Source organism: Sander vitreus, chromosome 19 (genome assembly GCF_031162955.1).
Source record: "Sander vitreus isolate 19-12246 chromosome 19, sanVit1, whole genome shotgun sequence".
In the NCBI taxonomy this organism is placed as follows: domain Eukaryota; kingdom Metazoa; phylum Chordata; class Actinopteri; order Perciformes; family Percidae; genus Sander; species Sander vitreus.
The window spans coordinates 16,370,220-16,380,632 of NC_135873.1; the positions used below are offsets into that span (position 1 = coordinate 16,370,220).

The 10,413-nt window shown below is 35.8% G+C and overlaps 1 long non-coding RNA gene across 1 annotated transcript; it reads left to right on the forward strand.

The window, feature by feature from the left end:
• The first annotated feature begins 1,021 nt into the window (after positions 1–1,021).
• On the forward strand, positions 1,022–9,293 carry LOC144534534 (uncharacterized). The gene is made up of 2 exons (XR_013503564.1): positions 1,022–1,379; positions 8,489–9,293. It is a non-coding gene; the product is annotated as an uncharacterized LOC144534534 (long non-coding RNA).
• The last annotated feature ends 1,120 nt before the right edge of the window (positions 9,294–10,413 follow it).

The window sequence follows — 10,413 nt, forward strand, 5'->3', positions numbered from 1 at the left end:
ATTTGTTCATATACTTAGTGAAAAAAACATTGTTTACATTCTAGAACTGTTCTATTTTGTGTGATTTTGACTAAAGATTTAGATTTAGATTTGTTTGTTTGTTAATATACCATACAGTTATTCGGTGCTGAACAAAGTATGCAACAGCTAAAGAAATCTGCAAACATAAACCACACACGTATGGATGTCCACAGGAGGACTTATAGTCCTTGACAAATACAGTACATAATAAATACCCTATAGTGTGTTAGAAAGCATTTAATAATCATTGTTATAAATGGGTAACTCAAATCAAGCAATCTGATTGGATAATATCACAACATGACACAGCCTGCTGTGAGCTATCAATTAAATATACTGCTTATATATTAAATGGGGGCCTAAAGAAACCCAGCGCTGCCCTAGAGACAAACCTAGAAAAGATTGGCTTGTATGATAGTTGAAGGATAGTTTCAAAATTCTTCGAAAAATAATGTGATTAATCTAATCTTAAAGGAGAACTACACCCATTTTCAAAATTCATACATGTTATTATGGTCTAAGACTAAAAAACATGAGTACACATGAACAACTCTCTCCCAAATCCAAAAACTAGAGTGCTGAAACTCAAATCTGTGATGTCATTAACTAGAATGTGTGGAACTGCAACATAGATAATGAATTGGAAAATATGTTACAGATATGACACTAAGACACTACAATAGAATAAAGCTAATTTGGGTATACAAATCATTGTCTATGGAGCAGATCCAGACTTGATATGGACATGTGGCCCTCATAGATTACACTCAAAAACATGCACACCCTCCTCCACAGGTGGTTGGGCCAGCTCCTGTGCTGTTTGTTCGCACGCAGGTGAATAGGTGGGCGGCTGCCATTCTGGCAGCGCCCCACTTCAGTTGTAATTGTCACCCTGAACACGAGATCTACTGCATTTTTTAGCGTGCAGCTGGTGGCATGCAATACCTGGGCGTGCACACACACACACACACACACGCATAGAGCACGGCTGAGTACTGAAGGCACGATAAGGATCATTGTTTTGTCTAAAAACGGCACAAGTCACATCCTCCATTAGAGGCGGCAGGATATGTGCAAACAACAATCCTCTACTAAAAATATCAATTTTGTTTGAGTCGGCCTTCATCCACATATCTTTTGCTAAAAACTTGTTCGGTTGATCAACGGGTGAGAGAAGATAACACACTTCGGGGTTGCAGGAGTCGAAGTGGAACCACTTTTCAGAAATGGGAGTTACCCCCCATCAGTCTCTGAATCAGACAGACCACCATGATGGCGAGCAGGGCTGTCAACAGATACAGGCCTACTGCCACTAATAGAGGGAAGTGTTTGCTAAGCCATGAAAGACTGACTGACAGGTAACTCTAATGAGGTGTGCGTGTGTGTGCGTGTGCGTGTGCGTGTGTGTGTGTGTGTGTGTGTGTGCGTGTGTGTGTGCAGAAGGTGGGGAGAGGCACACCCTGAGGTGAAGGGAAGGTGGATGTGTGGGAGCAGTGACGGGGTAAAAAAGGAGTGGTAAAGCTTCTGTGTTCTGTGTTTGTTTACCTGAAGATTAAAGCAAATATAATGGGACCACAGGTGTTCGCTACGTTCGTGGGAATCCACAGAGATTGAAACCAATACCATTAGTTGAATTAGTACAAACATGTTGCCTGTAGTCTAATAAATGTGTAGCTAGCGGGCTGTTTTTTTTTTTTTTTTACTGTTTGGGCTAGCAATGAAAAACTAGCACAGTGTCACAGATTCCCCAAGTGTGTGGAACTAGTTCGTTGTGGAAAGTAACTTACTCAAGTACTAATGTACTTGCAAATTGCACTTAAATACAATTTTAGGTACTTGTACTTTACTTGAGTATTTGTTGCTTATATCAGTGGTTACCAAAGTGGGGTCGGAGGACCCCCAGGGGTCCTTAAGGAGGTTCTAGGGGGTCCCCAGCAAAAAGGGGAATGCTTTTTTGTCACTATAATTTTATCCATAAGTATGACAATGACAGAATGTATGACTATTTTGGTAATGAGTTACACACACTCTCTATAATAAAACATATAAAAAGCAAAAATCCTATCAGATTCTCCTATCAGAGGGGGTCCGTGGTCTAATTTGTGTCATTCCGGGTACTTGATGTGATCAAGTTTGGGAACCACTGGTTTCTATTACTTTATACCACTACATACTACATACAAAGGAACAGCTTGTACTTCACTACATTTATCTGACAGCTGGTTACTAGTTATTTGCCAGTTTGAAGCTGTTTTCGCACAGCCAATTACATACAAAGCCAACGCAAAGATGCAAGTAAGCCTATCAGCGTTGAGATTCTCCTGAGGTTGTCGGAGGAAAGTAATATTGTAGCCGCCTATGAACGGGGAAATTCACACAACTGTACACGCATGTATTGTTGTGCACATGACAAATAAAGAAACTTGAACCTTGAAATGTGCTTCGTCTTTGGTGTGAACACAGCACAGACTTAACCTGAAAATATGATACATTTAGAAAAAAAGATGGATTAAAGACAAACCAGTTCCCAAACTTTTAGTTTAGCATTTCAACATTTCAGATGTCTGTGAGTTAGATAATGTTCCAGACTCCCAGAGGTAAAATAAACCAATATAGAAGGAAATATTACAGATAAATCCCAAAAAATGAATTCAGGTAATATTAAAATAATAAGAATAATATAACAATATATTGGGCCGGATTACTGTAATAACGAATTTCACGTTGAGGCTTGTTATTTTCATGAACACAATTACAATTGGTTAAATGAAAATAAAATGAGATACTAATATACTAATACAGAAAATAAATATAGACTTGTGCAATAGTAATACAAGTTTAACCCTCAGAACCTTTTGTGTGCTGCATGGCTGTTATTCTGAGGAGTTCTCAATGCTCTGATAAACAGCTGATTACGACACTGCTCAGCGACGAAGCCTTATGGCAGATGAAAGGAGCGTCGGTGCACTTCATCTTCATCTATGTTTCCGTTCTCCTCTATTGACTCTAGTTAGCTGCGTGGGGTTTTTCTCAGATAGTCGGAGCAGAGGGGAAATGCAGCTTGTTGATGACTCTGATATGAACGGCCCACACATGAAACAGATTACAGGTTCGATAAAGATTTAAAGGCACTGCGATATTTAATGATGCTGGCAGGTCATCCTCTTGCAGTAAAGGTAGTTCATTCAATCTGTTCAACAGTCGGCTTGTTTGTTCCTGCTTTTTTTTGCTCTGTTCCCTTTCTAGTTTCAGGACAGAGTAGATCTGCTTATTCACAAATATTTACATTTCATTTCAGTTATTGCGTGAATGCTGATTCAGCAGCATTCACAGTATTCTTATCCGATTCTTCATTCTTCAACTTTCTTTGGTAGCTTCTAACTTCTGCATACGTTCAGCTACAAAAACCTTTCAAAATAACAATGTTAAGCTTCTCCTAGCCAAGACATAATGGCTACTGTTCAATTTTCTTTCTGCTATTTGTAACTTTTTAAATATTAAGTTTACTTTTTGTGTGGAGTTTGGATGTTGTTCCAGACTTGCTCTGACATATTATACTATGACTATTTTTATAACCTTTTTTGACATACTATACTATGACTAGATATTCTATATTTTACACATGACTTATGTTAGGACTCTATTAGCTTTGACATGACACTATACTATGACGTGATCGCTTTTTGTGCATATACTATTCTATAACCTTTTTTCGACATACTATACTATGACTTTATATAACCTTTTGACATACTATACTATGACTTTATATAACCTTTTTCGACATACTATACTATGACTTTTTTATAACCTTTTTCGACATACTATACTATGACTTTATATAACCTTTTTTGACATACTATACTATGACTTTTTATAACCTTTTTCGACATATTATACTATGACTATTTTTATAACCTTTTTTCGACATACTATACTATGACTTTATATAACCTTTTTTGACATACTATACTATGACTTTATATAACCTTTTTCGATATACTATACTATGGCTTTTTATAACCTTTTTTCGACATACTATACTATGACTTTTTTATAACCTTTTTCGACATATTATACTATGACTTTATATAACCTTTTTCGACATACTATACTATGACTTTATATAACCTTTTTCGACATACTATACTATGACTTTATATAACCTTTTTCGACATACTATACTATGACTTTTATATAACCTTTTTTTCGACATACTATACTATGACTTTATATAACCTTTTTTCGACATACTATACTATGACTTTTTATAACCTTTTTTCGACATACTATACTATGACTTTATATAACCTTTTTTTCGACATACTATACTATGACTTTTTTATAACCTTTTTCGACATACTATACTATGACTTTTTTATAACCTTTTTCGACATACTATACTATGACTTTATATAACCTTTTTCGACATACTATAGTATGGCTTTTTTATAACCTTTTTCGACATACTATACTATGGCTTTTATATAACCTTTTTCGACATACTATACTATGACTTTATATAACCTTTTTCGACATACTATAGTATGGCTTTTTTATAACCTTTTTTGACATACTATACTATGACTTTATATAACCTTTTTTCGACATACTATACTATGACTTTATATAACCTTTTTTTCGACATACTATACTATGACTTTATATAACCTTTTTTGACATACTATACTATGACTTTATATAACCTTTTTTTCGACATACTATACTATGACTTTATATAACCTTTTTTCGACATACTATACTATGACTTTATATAACCTTTTTTCGACATACTATACTATGACTTTATATAACCTTTTTTCGACATACTATACTATGACTTTATATAACCTTTTTTTCGACATACTATACTATGACTTTATATAACCTTTTTTCGACATACTATACTATGACTTTTATAACCTTTTTTCGACATACTATACTATGACTTTATATAACCTTTTTTTCGACATACTATACTATGACTTTATATAACCTTTTTTCGACATACTATACTATGACTTTATATAACCTTTTTTCGACATACTATACTATGACTTTATATAACCTTTTTTGACATACTATACTATGACTTTATATAACTTTTTTCGACATACTATACTATGACTTTTATATAACTTTTCTTTCGACATACTATACTATGACTTTTTATCACCTTTTTTTGACATACTATACTATGACTTTATATAACCTTTTTTGACATACTATACTATGACTTTATATAACCTTTTTTCGACATACTATACTATGACTTTATATAACCTTTTTTCGACATACTATACTATGACTTTATATAACCTTTTTTTCGACTATACTATACTATGACTTTATAAACCCTTTTTCGATCATCACTATACTATGGCTTTTTATAACCTTTCTCGACATACCATACTATGGCTTTTTATCACTTTTTTCTGACATATTATACTATATGACTTTTTATTTCATTTCTTTCGACATGTTACTATACTTTGGATTTTTTATCACTTTTTTCGATATACTATACTATAACCTTTTTTTATATAGGAATAAGGAATTAAAATAGATTAGAAGAAAAAGTAATATACTGTAGTTTGACCTTTTCACTTTTTTCGACATACTATGACATTTTTTTTCGACATACTATATTATCACTATTGTCATCATACTATACTATGACTATTTTCACTTTTTCTGTCTAAGTGGAAGACTGAAGGTTGAGTGGTTGAATCTTTTTATAAGTTTTTAGTTCCAATATACTAAGGAAAAGAGACAAATATGCTGAAAACAGGAACTTTTTTGTTAGGGTCAGATAACTAAGAGTGATAAGAGAAGGATTGGAAGACAGAAGGATGAGTGTTCAAATCTTACAGGATGTAGTATCAAAATCTACTTCACAGCAATGAGTACCCTTTTATCGACTATACTCATGACAATATTATCAATTTTTATCAACATACTATACTGTCAGTTTTTTCGACATACTATACTATGGATTTTTATGACTTTTTTATCAATTTTTTTTGACATACTATACTATGACTTTTTATCATTTCTTTCGACATACTATACTATGGATTTTTTTATCACTTTTTTGATATACTATAACCTTTTTCGACATACTATACTATGACTTTTTTATAACCTTTTTCGACATACTATACTATGGCTTTTTCTCAATGTTCTACATCTTTGGCATTATTGAACTTTTTAAGCCAATACTTTAATTTCAAATATTCCACATCGTTTTTACATTAATGGTGTTATTCAACTTTTCACATGAATGAAATCCATTTCCAGTTTTCCAACTATTGTCACTACTTCACCTTCTTCTTACACAGTTAAGCTAGCGATCCAACTTGGCTTGAGCAATTTAGCTCCTCAGCATCCACGCGCATTTCAATCAGGAGAGACTTCATTGTAGATATGCAAAGGTTTATTGAACATATGCCTATGAAATATACAGAGTCTTTGGCGATTAGACTCCATCGTTATAAAATAACTTTTAGAGGGGTAGAGACAAAAGACATATCCCCCGATCGAGTCTAGACACTGGTGGTGGCAGCGAAGGAGCCCGAAGACCAGACCGGAGTAGTTGACGAGCGTTCTGCTGAGGAAGACCCAGGGTGCCTTGGGAGCTGGAGACTGGAGGTGGAAGGGGAGGAGGAGGGTTGCACGCTTTGCCTGAAATGACAGCTGACAGCTACAGAGACAGAAACAGATTAAAGCAGGGATGTAATGCTGTGATTGGATCATGAATTTCGTGGTCAATTCTGGTTGGTTTACTGAAAAGTGAACGCCTCTAAACAGCTAAATAGTTTTAGGAAGAGAGATAGGTGATTGCAGATATTAGAAGTCTTCCTGAAAGAATTTACGCTTAGCTTCATTTTCTGCATGAAATTAGGAATTTAGGACAGGTTAAAAATGTACAATGTATGCTGCAGTTTGAGATTTTACTTGGGGTTATACTTTAGTTTGAAGATTGGTCTCCTTTTTAAGGTACAGATACCATGAAAAGTAAATGTTTCCAACAGCTCCACCAAAGGTTTTGTTTTTTGCCCCTGGCCCCTGCCAGAAATTCACAGGGGCCCCTGCAACAGGTCCTCCAAACCATACAACAATATCGCTCGTTTATTCCTACCCTACGACCCACAGTAGCGCTTCGTAAATTAGCGCCCCTAGCAGTGGCAGGAAATACGACCTTATTTCTAAACCAGAGAATGTAACGGTCGCTTTTTTAAACAAGTCTACTTCCGCGTATATTTGGCGCTTTTATACTTTGTCACCTTACTTCCTGCTTTGCTCCGTCATAACTAGTATGGCCACTAGAGGGCGCTGCCTCAATAAACGTAAATATGGGTCGTAATTCCTGCTTCGACAAATTACTTATGTGGGCGTTTTTTTGGGAAGGACAGTCTCTGCCACTGAGGGGACTCAGCTGCTTATGTCCAAATCATTTGATATTTGTTTAGTTCAATATTATTCAACTAAAGTCAACTTCAAATTTTTGTCCTCAACACCTCTGTCAATCATCCTTAGTTTTGTTTCAGTGTAGATGTCATCATTTATCTTTGTCATTTCTTTGACTAACTACCGTGTGAGTCCAGTTTATAATGTTATGATCTTACGATAGGTAACCCAAAGCTCAGAGGTACCTAAAGCCAGATCTGGCAACTTTGCATTCATACACCTCTCTATGGGAAATATTTGACTTTAATGTCAAGTATACAATAGGGGTGTGGGAAAAATTCTAAAATCGTATGTATCGTGATTTTTTTGGCAACAATTTTTGAAATCGATTCTTTTACCTAGAATCGGTATTTATCGGTACTGTATAAACAGAAAATATTTAGGTGAATCCTTTATATGGTACCGCCGACGGCAAATACATCAGTTTCCAGCAAAACGGAGCGAAAGCAGAAAATCCACTTTATGTACTTAATAAATGTCAGACTGACTGACTGACGTGATGTGCATTCTTCTTAGAAAACCATCAGTTTTTAGAAATGATACATTGTCCCTAGAAGTGTATTATTCAACTTTTGTTTTTTTCTAAGAAGGAAAAGAAAATCACACATTACTCAATACTATCGAATAGCAATACTTCTAGAATCGCAAATAATGAAAATCGCAATACAAATGTACCCATGTATCGTGAAAGAATACAATAGGGACTAAAGCATATCGTCCCAGCCGTAGTATACAGTATGTGATATGATATGATCTAAACTCTGGTATGGCGCGTTAAGACAGAACAGTAGTGGAGTGTTGAGCCGAGTGGAGGAGGAAGGAAGGACCTCCCAAGATGAGAAGTGGCAGGTGATCGGGCCTCGCAAACACACCAATCTGTACCATCTCTGCTCCACAATCAGATATCAGCCCGCCTGCGGCTGCTCTGCCCTCCACTCCCACCCCAGCTCTCTCATTAAAAGCAGTTTCCCTTTCTTTTCTTTTTTTTTTCTTCCAGAAATGCTGTTGTTGATCCCAGGCAGCCAACCTGCTCCGTCCCGTCCCTGAACTCTGGCACGCACCCGCAAAGATGGTGAAGAAAAGGTTGTTTGATCGAAAGTTAGCAGAAAGTAGTTGGGGTTTGGTGTGTACGTCATACATTTTGTTTTTGTTGAGCGTTGCACATCTTACTTATTACCTATTAAAGGCACTTTATTAGACCATATGAATGGTTTAAGTGGATGGCTGCTTGTATGTGAGTATGAATGTAATGGGGGCATATGTGTAATTATGTATATTTATTCTATTTTTCTAGGGCTAGACCTGTCTTTCTAAGCTGACGTCAATTCTGCTTTTTATTCAGTTGTTTAACTGTGAGCTTGAATTACATTAACTCAAACTAAATGGTGATGCAACACACCCAGTGGCATCCATATTGAAGGCCCACACCTCTAGATGGTTTTGAACAGCTGTGGTGCAAAATGTGCACTTTTGTGTTTTTACAGTGTTTTAATTGGAATTGGTTATTTCCTTTAGCTTATACCTGTGACACATGAGGCATTATGTAACCTCAGCTTGTTAGATAGAAAACTGTAGCATCAGATGAGCCAACGCGGCTTGTTACACATCGGCTGTGCATGTTACACCTATGGCAATGGATGATAATTCCATGCTAGGAATATAAGACCTGTTATATCCCTGTGCTGGGGAGAGTTTCTACATGTATTGCCTATTCTCTGACCTACAGCCAGGGGAGAGAAATGTAATAGCGGACAGTATGTATTAACCGATTAGTTGTCAACTATTAAATGAATCGCCAATTATTTTGGTAATCGATCTGAGTAAATGAAAAGATTCTCTGGTTCCAGCTTGGACTATTTTTCTAGTTTCTTCCCTCCTCTGTGATGGTAAACTGACTCATGGACTCACGAGCTGCAGTTCCAATGAGTCAACCTGTAGGGGGACCAAAGCTGGAAAAGTTGCATAGTATGCCTTTAATAGAGAAAATACTCAACAGATTAATCGACTATGAAAATAACGGTTAGTTGCAGCCTGAACAGTATGGCTTAAATTGTCCATATGAAAAAAAACTAAAAAATGTTTATTAAGTTTGGCGTTCTGTGTCATGCTTCATGTCACTTTGGACTTTTTATACCGTCTATATCAAACCAAGACCTCCATCTTTTCCTATTCTTCTCCAAACGCTGTGAGGAACCAAACAGAAGCATAATAAAGCTGAATCATGCTTTAGTTGCTGTGATTGGATATTGCATTGCAATAAATATTACTGAGTATCTGCACATCAGTGGGGGAATGCAACTAAGTACATTTACTCCAGTACTGTACATAAGTACAATTGTTGAGCTACATGTACTTTACTTGAGTCTTTTCTTTTCACGCTACTTTCTCCTTCTACTCAGCTACATTTCAGAGAGAAATATTGTATTTTTTACTCCACTACATTCATCTGACAGCTTTAGTTACTAGTTACTGTACAAATGAAGATTATTGCACACAAAACACATGTAATTTATAAAATCTGATGTTCTATCATATCCAGCTGAAATAATTAGCTGACTAAACACTTAGTTGATTGACAGAACTGTTTGGATTGTTTCCAGTTTCTTAAATGTGAGGATTTTTTTCTGCATTGAGCACATTTACTTTTAATACTATAAGTACATTTTCCTGATGATACATACTTTTACTTAAGCAACATTTTCAATGCAGGGCATTTACTGTTTTTTTACAGTGTGGTATTAGTACTTTTACTAAGTAAAGCATCTGAATACTTCTTCCACATAGTGTTTAAATACAGGGAGAAACAAGTGAGTGGTGAGTGAAGAAGTCCTTTTTTCAGCCTTGGGTTTCAGTGGCTGTGCATTCCCAGTCAACAGCAACAGCAGCCTCTGCTGTCAGAAGCGGCACATTGATTGGGTTTCT